At 54.4% G+C, this 14,113-nt stretch overlaps 3 non-coding genes and 3 pseudogenes across 3 annotated transcripts; all 6 read right to left on the bottom strand.

Annotated features, from left to right (window-relative positions):
- Positions 1-1,365: 1,365 nt before the first annotated feature.
- On the bottom strand, positions 1,366-1,484 carry LOC123629251. Its single transcript, XR_006731951.1, has one exon. It is a non-coding gene; the product is annotated as a 5S ribosomal RNA (ribosomal RNA).
- Positions 1,485-2,675: 1,191 nt separating this feature from the next.
- On the bottom strand, positions 2,676-2,794 carry LOC123629182 (annotated as a pseudogene).
- A 3,458-nt stretch (positions 2,795-6,252) lies between these two features.
- Positions 6,253-6,371, bottom strand: LOC123629250. Its single transcript, XR_006731950.1, has one exon. It is a non-coding gene; the product is annotated as a 5S ribosomal RNA (ribosomal RNA).
- Positions 6,372-7,562: 1,191 nt separating this feature from the next.
- Positions 7,563-7,681, bottom strand: LOC123629181 (annotated as a pseudogene).
- Positions 7,682-11,137: 3,456 nt separating this feature from the next.
- LOC123629249 lies at positions 11,138-11,256 on the bottom strand. The gene has a single exon (XR_006731949.1). It is a non-coding gene; the product is annotated as a 5S ribosomal RNA (ribosomal RNA).
- Positions 11,257-12,447: 1,191 nt separating this feature from the next.
- Positions 12,448-12,566, bottom strand: LOC123629180 (annotated as a pseudogene).
- Between the last annotated feature and the right edge of the window lie 1,547 nt (positions 12,567-14,113).

The following is a 14,113-nucleotide window of genomic DNA, read 5'->3' as shown; positions in this document are numbered from 1 at the left end:
GTTTCCCCTGGCACACAAGTTACCCAGAAGGAATCCAGAATGGTTCCACATCTATTCTATAAACTGTGAAATTAACAAACTACCTCAATGAGATAGTCCTATAACAGAGAGCAAAAACTTTCAAAGGAAAAGCAAGGAAAAGGATGACAGTCGAGATGGGATTTGTTTGGGAGAAGCGTTTTTGTGGTTCCACGCCTTGAGAAAAAGATACACAGCGGCTTCCGACATATGCATCAACTCCCATTTTTATAAGGTGAGTGGTGGGGTTTTGGTACGGTTTAATTCGATTTAATATAATAATCATAATGATAATCATGATCATTATCATCATTCTTTAACATATCCCTTTCCCAAATTAAAAGAAAAAGAGAAAGAAGCAGACTGTAAGTTTCTAGATATAAACCCTGTTTAAATGGGATTATTTATTAATGTGGGGGAAATGATTAGTTTGGGGACTCTGTGTCCGTCTATGGAGGACTACGGGATAGCCTCTCCATCGATGGGAGCCATCATGTACGTTTTTGCTAAGTTTTCCATCGAAGTTGGCACCTTTGCCCCGTAGGTGCTGTGTGGATTTTCTGTGACTTTGAATGTTATCCTTTTCAAGAATTGCATTCATTAGTGTGTATTTGCGAGGAAACAAGAAATATCGAAACTATCGATCGAATGTTGATTTCATCTAGAGCTATCTTGCTGGACTCACCTAGGATTTCTACAGGTCTCCCGCGCATAGGGGCAAACATTCTATTTTGAGAACCGTAGGAGGTGAGGAAAATGAAGAAAGGTGATTTTCCTTTCCCATATATTGTTAGTGTTTTCCCTTGTTGTAGTATGTTTTTGGAGCGTCTCTTGCAGTATCGAACAGAAGGATTTCCTATCGACACCCTGGTCTTGCTCGTGACTGTCCAAAGAATGCTTCTACCTCTTAATCCTTCAGAATATTTTCTAAAGATTTAGACGTTTGAAAAGTGTTTCTAGATGTCTTCGCATCTGGATTCTTAAGTTATGTTCCCGTGAACGGATAGCCAACTGTTTAGATTCTCTTCTTCTGCATATATGGATAGGATCCAATTTTTCCTTTCCCAGGGTGGTAACGTGGTCATCTCCTTGGACAACTTTAGACTGTGTCCTGAATTCAGAGCCGGTCGGTCCGAAGTTCCGGAGGCCCGGGCCTGCGGCAGGTGTGTGAGGGGCGGCAGCCTCGGGGACTGAGCCTCCACATCTCCAATCTGACCCTCTCTCCAGGGGCCACGGGGCGGGGTCCGGGCCGGCCGGGGGCGGGAGCCGGGGCGGGCGCGGAGGGCGAAGGCCCCCCCTCCCCTTCCCAGCCCAGGGGGGGCGGGCAGAAAGAGAGGCAGAGCAAAAAGCCTACGGCACCCGGGATTCCCAGGCGGTCTCCCATCCAAGTACTAACCGGGCCCGACCCTGCTTAGCTTCCGAGGTGAGACGAGATCGGGTGCGTTCAGGGTGGTCTGGCCGTAGACGAGGGCGGCCGCCCCCGGACGCCTCAAGAGGCCGAGCTGCTGCGACGCGTCCCTCCCTGCGCAGTCGGGTCCCTCCCGCCGCCCTGGCCCTTCGCTAGCCCACCTGCCCGGATCGGGGTGGGGGTGGGGGGCCAGGCGGAGCCTCACGGGTCTCGCGCGCGCACCCTCCCACCCCCACCCAAACCACGGACGCACCGCCGTCCCACAGCCCGAGGAGCAGACCCACGGGCACGCGCGCAGGGACAGGCTTCCACGCGTGGGAGCGGAGGGCCGGAGCCGGAGAGTGCGCGAGAGAGGGGCCCTCCGCCGGCCCACGCGAGGGCACGGTGGGGAGGGGCTTTGGGGCGGGGCCGGGAGGAGGAGGCAGGGCCGTGCCTGCCGCTGGTCCGTCACCCGAGGTCCTGAAGATCTGCAGTGTCCCCCCCCACCCCGCCACCCCACCCCCGTCCGGGGAGGACCGTTCTGCCCCGATTCCCCTCAGGGCCTGCGTGTGGCAGCAGCCCCCGCGCGGGGGCGGGGGGCGGCGCGGGGGGCCAGAGCCGGCTATCCTGTGGCCCGCTGGGGTGGGGTTTGGGGTGTGTAGCCAGGGGTCAAGGGGCCGGTGGGTGGTTTGGGTTTGGGTGCGTGCGCTCCGTGTGCTGTTGTGTGTCCTCTCTGCCCAGGTGGCCAGCGACTCGCCCTGTGCGGCGCGCCGGTGTGTCTCTCGGGAGCCCCGGCGGCGGCGAGGAGCCCGCCCGGCGTGAGGCCCGGGCCCGAGGCCCGGGTGTGCGGCGGAGAGAAAGTGCACGGTGGGCCGGGTGTCCGGGGGCCCAGGACACGGTTTGCCGCCGTGGGCTGTCCCGCGCCGGGTGTACGCGATGTCCCGGAGTGCGGGGCGGCGGGTGCGGGGTCGGGGGGAGAGGAGACCCAGCGGCACTTAGGGATCCCGCCGCCCGGCCCCGGCCCGGTGTGGGGCCCAGGGTTGGGGCTCCGCTGCCGGCCCAACGGAACGCCTGGGACGCTCTGCCGCTGCCGCCACCTGGCGGTGGTGCTGCAGCGGGGGAGAGGGGAGGAAGCCCCGGGCGGGGGCAGCGGGTCGCGCCGAGGGGGGGGAGGGGCCGGGGCCCGAGGGCGAAAGTGGGGGCGGGCGCAGAAGGCGGGGGGCCCCCCCACCCCCGACCCCCCAGCGGGCGGGACAAAAGAAGAAGCAAAAGCCTACAGCACCCGGTATTCCCAGGCGGTCTCCCATCCAAGTACTAACCTGGCCCGACCCTGCTTAGCTTCCCAGACCAGAGGAGATCGGGCACGTTCAGGGTGCTATGGCCCTAGACGGCAGCGGCCGTCCCCGGACGCCTCGAGAGGCCCAGCTGCTACGCGGCCCTCCCGGCCCAGCGCCACCCCACCCGACCCCGCGCCCTCCTGCTGCCCAGTAGCCTTCAGAGCCTCGCTCTCTAGCTGCTACATACACACCAAACACTCAACACTTTGCCACAAACACATACACCAATGACAACAAAATTCAAACACTCAATAGCACATCTATTCAAAGCACGGAGGACACAAACGGGAGGACAATGTGTGACTTGTCAGATTCTACAGACGTCAGGAGCCCACATGAAGGCTCAGGGAAATATTCCAAAGGAGTGTGACGTGGCTCAGAGCTCCTTGGACATGAGCAGACTGGCTTCGGCGGACGGCAGCTCTTACATTTTCACAGTGCAGCCGGAACAATAGAAGGTTCCTTCCTCGCCTTTCCTAGTTCATGCAGTAGGAACCAGTCCACGGTTCTATGGTGCATGGCTACGATTATTCTGTGGGATCCTGCAAAGAAGAAATGCTGTTGGTGTCTTTGGGTACTGGGAATCTGGGTGTGAGAGGAAGAGGTGAAATCGGTAAAGTAATGTAAAAAAACTCTCAGTTCTCAGTTTGAACTTGGATTATCAGTGTAAACTCAATGTGTTTTCCTGTAATTTTTTTTTCTTTTCTTTCTCTCTTTCTTTCTTTTCTTTTCTTTTTTTTTTTTTTTTTTTTTTAAGTTTTTCCACGGAAAGTGCTGAGACATAGGTGCGAACTCGACACTAGTGCATTTCACCAGCCTCTAGATCGTGGTCTCCGCCAACCATCGTTATTAAACGGTCCTAAGACTTACTGGAGACATACGCTGACTTGAAGTCTGGGGCGGGAAACGCACGCTTCTCATACTGGGAAGCGCGGATGCTACCATATCCAACAGGACGAGGGTCACGTCAAAAGACACAGGAACCAGAATGAGTAGACTCCCGTTTGCCAAACACAGGACGGTTTGATCGCCAGCAAGTCTAATGATTGCAAGATATTGAAACACGTTAAATACGTTTAAATCCACGATGAAACCCCTCACAATGCAAAAATAGCTCGGGTCACTGCGGACAGCGGTAGGAAACAAAGGGAAATGGTGACAACCGGGGCTGCCCCCGACTAGTCGCGATGTATGGACACTCTTTCAAAAGACATCTCAACCCCTCACAAGGTATGGACTGTATTTGGACTGGATTCAAAGAAACTGAAATGAGCGTGTGTGTCTCAGGGAAACGCAAACATTGAGTACTTGCTGTTATCTCTAACACGGTGAAATTTTTACATGGAATAAGGTGGCTGTGAGTACCCTGAAAAAGGGAAGAAAGCCTCTACCTTTGATAGAAACATATTGACTTTTTATCGTTGGAGGGATATTATTAAGGGGATCATGAACTTAAGGTAGGAGGGGTATAAAAGAAACAAGATCTGGCCAGGGGTTGGTGATTTCTTGAGTCAGGGGAGTGAGAAAATACTCTACTATTCTTTCCGATTTTGTTTCTATTCCAAATTTCCCATCATGAAAAGTTTCCAAAGATACCATGAAGAGGGTCAAAAACAAGCTGCAAACAGGACAAGGTATCTGTAGCCCATATAATTGGCAAAATATTACTGTTACAGAATATCTACGTTTAATACGCTTAATACGCCTTTGGCCCCGTGTCCTCATTATTGGTCAAGGAAATGCAGAATAAAAAATGAAGCCAGATATAGTTTCCAACTCACCAGATTGAGGAAACTTAAGAAACTGATCACTGTGTTGGCTTTGAGGAAAACTCTTGCACACACCCTGCTGATATGGGAGGCGAAATTATAGGACCATTTGGAAAACACTGTAGCCTAAATGGAAATGAATAAACACTGGCATAATTCAGGAGCAAGCATATTCTCTGAGTAGCACGTACCAGAGAGAAGATAGGGCACATGTGACCAGGAAGCATCTAGGGTAATCCTCACGGGAGCCCCTTGTACACGGACCTACTCAAAGATCGGATAAAGATACTTCCGACTGATTCGTGCAGTGCCATTCTCTAGCAGCGCTGATGAACTGCAGCTTCCTGTGTAAGCGAGGAGTATTCTCCAAACAGAAGGTTTCCCCTGGCACACAAGTTACCCAGAAGGAATCCAGAATGGTTCCACATCTATTCTATAAACTGTGAAATTAACAAACTACCTCAATGAGATAGTCCTATAACAGAGAGCAAAAACTTTCAAAGGAAAAGCAAGGAAAAGGATGACAGTCGAGATGGGATTTGTTTGGGAGAAGCGTTTTTGTGGTTCCACGCCTTGAGAAAAAGATACACAGCGGCTTCCGACATATGCATCAACTCCCATTTTTATAAGGTGAGTGGTGGGGTTTTGGTACGGTTAATTCGATTTAATATAATAATCATAATGATAATCATGATCATTATCATCATTCTTTAACATATCCCTTTCCCAAATTAAAAGAAAAAGAGAAAGAAGCAGACTGTAAGTTTCTAGATATAAACCCTGTTTAAATGGGATTATTTATTAATGTGGGGGAAATGATTAGTTTGGGGACTCTGTGTCCGTCTATGGAGGACTACGGGATAGCCTCTCCATCGATGGGAGCCATCATGTACGTTTTTGCTAAGTTTTCCATCGAAGTTGGCACCTTTGCCCCGTAGGTGCTGTGTGGATTTTCTGTGACTTTGAATGTTATCCTTTTCAAGAATTGCATTCATTAGTGTGTATTTGCGAGGAAACAAGAAATATCGAAACTATCGATCGAATGTTGATTTCATCTAGAGCTATCTTGCTGGACTCACCTAGGATTTCTACAGGTCTCCCGCGCATAGGGGCAAACATTCTATTTTGAGAACCGTAGGAGGTGAGGAAAATGAAGAAAGGTGATTTTCCTTTCCCATATATTGTTAGTGTTTTCCCTTGTTGTAGTATGTTTTTGGAGCGTCTCTTGCAGTATCGAACAGAAGGATTTCCTATCGACACCCTGGTCTTGCTCGTGACTGTCCAAAGAATGCTTCTACCTCTTAATCCTTCAGAATATTTTCTAAAGATTTAGACGTTTGAAAAGTGTTTCTAGATGTCTTCGCATCTGGATTCTTAAGTTATGTTCCCGTGAACGGATAGCCAACTGTTTAGATTCTCTTCTTCTGCATATATGGATAGGATCCAATTTTTCCTTTCCCAGGGTGGTAACGTGGTCATCTCCTTGGACAACTTTAGACTGTGTCCTGAATTCAGAGCCGGTCGGTCCGAAGTTCCGGAGGCCCGGGCCTGCGGCAGGTGTGTGAGGGGCGGCAGCCTCGGGGACTGAGCCTCCACATCTCCAATCTGACCCTCTCTCCAGGGGCCACGGGGCGGGGTCCGGGCCGGCCGGGGGCGGGAGCCGGGGCGGGCGCGGAGGGCGAAGGCCCCCCCTCCCCTTCCCAGCCCAGGGGGGCGGGGCAGAAAGAGAGGCAGAGCAAAAAGCCTACGGCACCCGGGATTCCCAGGCGGTCTCCCATCCAAGTACTAACCGGGCCCGACCCTGCTTAGCTTCCGAGGTGAGACGAGATCGGGTGCGTTCAGGGTGGTCTGGCCGTAGACGAGGGCGGCCGCCCCCGGACGCCTCAAGAGGCCGAGCTGCTGCGACGCGTCCCTCCCTGCGCAGTCGGGTCCCTCCCGCCGCCCTGGCCCTTCGCTAGCCCACCTGCCCGGATCGGGGTGGGGGTGGGGGGCCAGGCGGAGCCTCACGGGTCTCGCGCGCGCACCCTCCCACCCCCACCCAAACCACGGACGCACCGCCGTCCCACAGCCCGAGGAGCAGACCCACGGGCACGCGCGCAGGGACAGGCTTCCACGCGTGGGAGCGGAGGGCCGGAGCCGGAGAGTGCGCGAGAGAGGGCCCTCCGCCGGCCCACGCGAGGGCACGGTGGGGAGGGGCTTTGGGGCGGGGCCGGGAGGAGGAGGCAGGGCCGTGCCTGCCGCTGGTCCGTCACCCGGAGGTCCTGAAGATCTGCAGTGTCCCCCCCCACCCCGCCACCCCACCCCCGTCCGGGGAGGACCGTTCTGCCCCGATTCCCCTCAGGGCCTGCGTGTGGCAGCAGCCCCCGCGCGGGGGCGGGGGGCGGCGCGGGGGGCCAGAGCCGGCTATCCTGTGGCCCGCTGGGGTGGGGTTTGGGGTGTGTAGCCAGGGGTCAAGGGGCCGGTGGGTGGTTTGGGTTTGGGTGCGTGCGCTCCGTGTGCTGTTGTGTGTCCTCTCTGCCCAGGTGGCCAGCGACTCGCCCTGTGCGGCGCGCCGGTGTGTCTCTCGGGAGCCCCGGCGGCGGCGAGGAGCCCGCCCGGCGTGAGGCCCGGGCCCGAGGCCCGGGTGTGCGGCGGAGAGAAAGTGCACGGTGGGCCGGGTGTCCGGGGGCCCAGGACACGGTTTGCCGCCGTGGGCTGTCCCGCGCCGGGTGTACGCGATGTCCCGGAGTGCGGGGCGGCGGGTGCGGGGTCGGGGGGAGAGGAGACCCAGCGGCACTTAGGGATCCCGCCGCCCGGCCCCGGCCCGGTGTGGGGCCCAGGGTTGGGGCTCCGCTGCCGGCCCAACGGAACGCCTGGGACGCTCTGCCGCTGCCGCCACCTGGCGGTGGTGCTGCAGCGGGGGAGAGGGGAGGAAGCCCCGGGCGGGGGCAGCGGGTCGCGCCGAGGGGGGGGAGGGGCCGGGGCCCGAGGGCGAAAGTGGGGGCGGGCGCAGAAGGCGGGGGGCCCCCCCACCCCCGACCCCCCAGCGGGCGGGACAAAAGAAGAAGCAAAAGCCTACAGCACCCGGTATTCCCAGGCGGTCTCCCATCCAAGTACTAACCTGGCCCGACCCTGCTTAGCTTCCCAGACCAGAGGAGATCGGGCACGTTCAGGGTGCTATGGCCCTAGACGGCAGCGGCCGTCCCCGGACGCCTCGAGAGGCCCAGCTGCTACGCGGCCCTCCCGGCCCAGCGCCCCCCACCCGACCCCGCGCCCTCCTGCTGCCCAGTAGCCTTCAGAGCCTCGCTCTCTAGCTGCTACATACACACCAAACACTCAACACTTTGCCACAAACACATACACCAATGACAACAAAATTCAAACACTCAATAGCACATCTATTCAAAGCACGGAGGACACAAACGGGAGGACAATGTGTGACTTGTCAGATTCTACAGACGTCAGGAGCCCACATGAAGGCTCAGGGAAATATTCCAAAGGAGTGTGACGTGGCTCAGAGCTCCTTGGACATGAGCAGACTGGCTTCGGCGGACGGCAGCTCTTACATTTTCACAGTGCAGCCGGAACAATAGAAGGTTCCTTCCTCGCCTTTCCTAGTTCATGCAGTAGGAACCAGTCCACGGTTCTATGGTGCATGGCTACGATTATTCTGTGGGATCCTGCAAAGAAGAAATGCTGTTGGTGTCTTTGGGTACTGGGAATCTGGGTGTGAGAGGAAGAGGTGAAATCGGTAAAGTAATGTAAAAAAACTCTCAGTTCTCAGTTTGAACTTGGATTATCAGTGTAAACTCAATGTGTTTTCCTGTAATTTTTTTTTCTTTTCTTTCTCTCTTTCTTTCTTTTCTTTTCTTTTCTTTTTTTTTTTTTTTTAAGTTTTTCCACGGTAAGTGCTGAGACATAGGTGCGAACTCGACACTAGTGCATTTCACCAGCCTCTAGATCGTGGTCTCCGCCAACCATCGTTATTAAACGGTCCTAAGACTTACTGGAGACATACGCTGACTTGAAGTCTGGGGCGGGAAACGCACGCTTCTCATACTGGGAAGCGCGGATGCTACCATATCCAACAGGACGAGGGTCACGTCAAAAGACACAGGAACCAGAATGAGTAGACTCCCGTTTGCCAAACACAGGACGGTTTGATCGCCAGCAAGTCTAATGATTGCAAGATATTGAAACACGTTAAATACGTTTAAATCCACGATGAAACCCCTCACAATGCAAAAATAGCTCGGGTCACTGCGGACAGCGGTAGGAAACAAAGGGAAATGGTGACAACCGGGGCTGCCCCCGACTAGTCGCGATGTATGGACACTCTTTCAAAAGACATCTCAACCCCTCACAAGGTATGGACTGTATTTGGACTGGATTCAAAGAAACTGAAATGAGCGTGTGTGTCTCAGGGAAACGCAAACATTGAGTACTTGCTGTTATCTCTAACACGGTGAAATTTTTACATGGAATAAGGTGGCTGTGAGTACCCTGAAAAAGGGAAGAAAGCCTCTACCTTTGATAGAAACATATTGACTTTTTATCGTTGGAGGGATATTATTAAGGGGATCATGAACTTAAGGTAGGAGGGGTATAAAAGAAACAAGATCTGGCCAGGGGTTGGTGATTTCTTGAGTCAGGGGAGTGAGAAAATACTCTACTATTCTTTCCGATTTTGTTTCTATTCCAAATTTCCCATCATGAAAAGTTTCCAAAGATACCATGAAGAGGGTCAAAAACAAGCTGCAAACAGGACAAGGTATCTGTAGCCCATATAATTGGCAAAATATTACTGTTACAGAATATCTACGTTTAATACGCTTAATACGCCTTTGGCCCCGTGTCCTCATTATTGGTCAAGGAAATGCAGAATAAAAAATGAAGCCAGATATAGTTTCCAACTCACCAGATTGAGGAAACTTAAGAAACTGATCACTGTGTTGGCTTTGAGGAAAACTCTTGCACACACCCTGCTGATATGGGAGGCGAAATTATAGGACCATTTGGAAAACACTGTAGCCTAAATGGAAATGAATAAACACTGGCATAATTCAGGAGCAAGCATATTCTCTGAGTAGCACGTACCAGAGAGAAGATAGGGCACATGTGACCAGGAAGCATCTAGGGTAATCCTCACGGGAGCCCCTTGTACACGGACCTACTCAAAGATCGGATAAAGATACTTCCGACTGATTCGTGCAGTGCCATTCTCTAGCAGCGCTGATGAACTGCAGCTTCCTGTGTAAGCGAGGAGTATTCTCCAAACAGAAGGTTTCCCCTGGCACACAAGTTACCCAGAAGGAATCCAGAATGGTTCCACATCTATTCTATAAACTGTGAAATTAACAAACTACCTCAATGAGATAGTCCTATAACAGAGAGCAAAAACTTTCAAAGGAAAAGCAAGGAAAAGGATGACAGTCGAGATGGGATTTGTTTGGGAGAAGCGTTTTTGTGGTTCCACGCCTTGAGAAAAAGATACACAGCGGCTTCCGACATATGCATCAACTCCCATTTTTATAAGGTGAGTGGTGGGGTTTTGGTACGGTTAATTCGATTTAATATAATAATCATAATGATAATCATGATCATTATCATCATTCTTTAACATATCCCTTTCCCAAATTAAAAGAAAAAGAGAAAGAAGCAGACTGTAAGTTTCTAGATATAAACCCTGTTTAAATGGGATTATTTATTAATGTGGGGGAAATGATTAGTTTGGGGACTCTGTGTCCGTCTATGGAGGACTACGGGATAGCCTCTCCATCGATGGGAGCCATCATGTACGTTTTTGCTAAGTTTTCCATCGAAGTTGGCACCTTTGCCCCGTAGGTGCTGTGTGGATTTTCTGTGACTTTGAATGTTATCCTTTTCAAGAATTGCATTCATTAGTGTGTATTTGCGAGGAAACAAGAAATATCGAAACTATCGATCGAATGTTGATTTCATCTAGAGCTATCTTGCTGGACTCACCTAGGATTTCTACAGGTCTCCCGCGCATAGGGGCAAACATTCTATTTTGAGAACCGTAGGAGGTGAGGAAAATGAAGAAAGGTGATTTTCCTTTCCCATATATTGTTAGTGTTTTCCCTTGTTGTAGTATGTTTTTGGAGCGTCTCTTGCAGTATCGAACAGAAGGATTTCCTATCGACACCCTGGTCTTGCTCGTGACTGTCCAAAGAATGCTTCTACCTCTTAATCCTTCAGAATATTTTCTAAAGATTTAGACGTTTGAAAAGTGTTTCTAGATGTCTTCGCATCTGGATTCTTAAGTTATGTTCCCGTGAACGGATAGCCAACTGTTTAGATTCTCTTCTTCTGCATATATGGATAGGATCCAATTTTTCCTTTCCCAGGGTGGTAACGTGGTCATCTCCTTGGACAACTTTAGACTGTGTCCTGAATTCAGAGCCGGTCGGTCCGAAGTTCCGGAGGCCCGGGCCTGCGGCAGGTGTGTGAGGGGCGGCAGCCTCGGGGACTGAGCCTCCACATCTCCAATCTGACCCTCTCTCCAGGGGCCACGGGGCGGGGTCCGGGCCGGCCGGGGGCGGGAGCCGGGGCGGGCGCGGAGGGCGAAGGCCCCCCCTCCCCTTCCCAGCCCAGGGGGGCGGGGCAGAAAGAGAGGCAGAGCAAAAAGCCTACGGCACCCGGGATTCCCAGGCGGTCTCCCATCCAAGTACTAACCGGGCCCGACCCTGCTTAGCTTCCGAGGTGAGACGAGATCGGGTGCGTTCAGGGTGGTCTGGCCGTAGACGAGGGCGGCCGCCCCCGGACGCCTCAAGAGGCCGAGCTGCTGCGACGCGTCCCTCCCTGCGCAGTCGGGTCCCTCCCGCCGCCCTGGCCCTTCGCTAGCCCACCTGCCCGGATCGGGGTGGGGGTGGGGGGCCAGGCGGAGCCTCACGGGTCTCGCGCGCGCACCCTCCCACCCCCACCCAAACCACGGACGCACCGCCGTCCCACAGCCCGAGGAGCAGACCCACGGGCACGCGCGCAGGGACAGGCTTCCACGCGTGGGAGCGGAGGGCCGGAGCCGGAGAGTGCGCGAGAGAGGGCCCTCCGCCGGCCCACGCGAGGGCACGGTGGGGAGGGGCTTTGGGGCGGGGCCGGGAGGAGGAGGCAGGGCCGTGCCTGCCGCTGGTCCGTCACCCGGAGGTCCTGAAGATCTGCAGTGTCCCCCCCCACCCCGCCACCCCACCCCCGTCCGGGGAGGACCGTTCTGCCCCGATTCCCCTCAGGGCCTGCGTGTGGCAGCAGCCCCCGCGCGGGGGCGGGGGGCGGCGCGGGGGGCCAGAGCCGGCTATCCTGTGGCCCGCTGGGGTGGGGTTTGGGGTGTGTAGCCAGGGGTCAAGGGGCCGGTGGGTGGTTTGGGTTTGGGTGCGTGCGCTCCGTGTGCTGTTGTGTGTCCTCTCTGCCCAGGTGGCCAGCGACTCGCCCTGTGCGGCGCGCCGGTGTGTCTCTCGGGAGCCCCGGCGGCGGCGAGGAGCCCGCCCGGCGTGAGGCCCGGGCCCGAGGCCCGGGTGTGCGGCGGAGAGAAAGTGCACGGTGGGCCGGGTGTCCGGGGGCCCAGGACACGGTTTGCCGCCGTGGGCTGTCCCGCGCCGGGTGTACGCGATGTCCCGGAGTGCGGGGCGGCGGGTGCGGGGTCGGGGGGAGAGGAGACCCAGCGGCACTTAGGGATCCCGCCGCCCGGCCCCGGCCCGGTGTGGGGCCCAGGGTTGGGGCTCCGCTGCCGGCCCAACGGAACGCCTGGGACGCTCTGCCGCTGCCGCCACCTGGCGGTGGTGCTGCAGCGGGGGAGAGGGGAGGAAGCCCCGGGCGGGGGCAGCGGGTCGCGCCGAGGGGGGGGAGGGGCCGGGGCCCGAGGGCGAAAGTGGGGGCGGGCGCAGAAGGCGGGGGGCCCCCCCACCCCCGACCCCCCAGCGGGCGGGACAAAAGAAGAAGCAAAAGCCTACAGCACCCGGTATTCCCAGGCGGTCTCCCATCCAAGTACTAACCTGGCCCGACCCTGCTTAGCTTCCCAGACCAGAGGAGATCGGGCACGTTCAGGGTGCTATGGCCCTAGACGGCAGCGGCCGTCCCCGGACGCCTCGAGAGGCCCAGCTGCTACGCGGCCCTCCCGGCCCAGCGCCCCCCACCCGACCCCGCGCCCTCCTGCTGCCCAGTAGCCTTCAGAGCCTCGCTCTCTAGCTGCTACATACACACCAAACACTCAACACTTTGCCACAAACACATACACCAATGACAACAAAATTCAAACACTCAATAGCACATCTATTCAAAGCACGGAGGACACAAACGGGAGGACAATGTGTGACTTGTCAGATTCTACAGACGTCAGGAGCCCACATGAAGGCTCAGGGAAATATTCCAAAGGAGTGTGACGTGGCTCAGAGCTCCTTGGACATGAGCAGACTGGCTTCGGCGGACGGCAGCTCTTACATTTTCACAGTGCAGCCGGAACAATAGAAGGTTCCTTCCTCGCCTTTCCTAGTTCATGCAGTAGGAACCAGTCCACGGTTCTATGGTGCATGGCTACGATTATTCTGTGGGATCCTGCAAAGAAGAAATGCTGTTGGTGTCTTTGGGTACTGGGAATCTGGGTGTGAGAGGAAGAGGTGAAATCGGTAAAGTAATGTAAAAAAACTCTCAGTTCTCAGTTTGAACTTGGATTATCAGTGTAAACTCAATGTGTTTTCCTGTAATTTTTTTTTTCTTTTCTTTCTCTCTTTCTTTCTTTTCTTTTCTTTTTTTTTTTTTTTTTTTTTTTAAGTTTTTCCACGGTAAGTGCTGAGACATAGGTGCGAACTCGACACTAGTGCATTTCACCAGCCTCTAGATCGTGGTCTCCACCAACCATCGTTATTAAACGGTCCTAAGACTTACTGGAGACATACGCTGACTTGAAGTCTGGGGCGGGAAACGCACGCTTCTCATACTGGGAAGCGCGGATGCTACCATATCCAACAGGACGAGGGTCACGTCAAAAGACACAGGAACCAGAATGAGTAGACTCCCGTTTGCCAAACACAGGACGGTTTGATCGCCAGCAAGTCTAATGATTGCAAGATATTGAAACACGTTAAATACGTTTAAATCCACGATGAAACCCCTCACAATGCAAAAATAGCTCGGGTCACTGCGGACAGCGGTAGGAAACAAAGGGAAATGGTGACAACCGGGGCTGCCCCCGACTAGTCGCGATGTATGGACACTCTTTCAAAAGACATCTCAACCCCTCACAAGGTATGGACTGTATTTGGACTGGATTCAAAGAAACTGAAATGAGCGTGTGTGTCTCAGGGAAACGCAAACATTGAGTACTTGCTGTTATCTCTAACACGGTGAAATTTTTACATGGAATAAGGTGGCTGTGAGTACCCTGAAAAAGGGAAGAAAGCCTCTACCTTTGATAGAAACATATTGACTTTTTATCGTTGGAGGGATATTATTAAGGGGATCATGAACTTAAGGTAGGAGGGGTATAAAAGAAACAAGATCTGGCCAGGGGTTGGTGATTTCTTGAGTCAGGGGAGTGAGAAAATACTCTACTATTCTTTCCGATTTTGTTTCTATTCCAAATTTCCCATCATGAAAAGTTTCCAAAGATACCA

Source organism: Lemur catta (genome assembly GCF_020740605.2).
Source record: "Lemur catta isolate mLemCat1 chromosome 20 unlocalized genomic scaffold, mLemCat1.pri SUPER_20_unloc_1, whole genome shotgun sequence".
Lineage (NCBI taxonomy): Eukaryota > Metazoa > Chordata > Mammalia > Primates > Lemuridae > Lemur > Lemur catta.
Note: the sequence above shows the minus strand (reverse complement) of the source record. Positions and strands in the feature narration are given on the sequence as shown.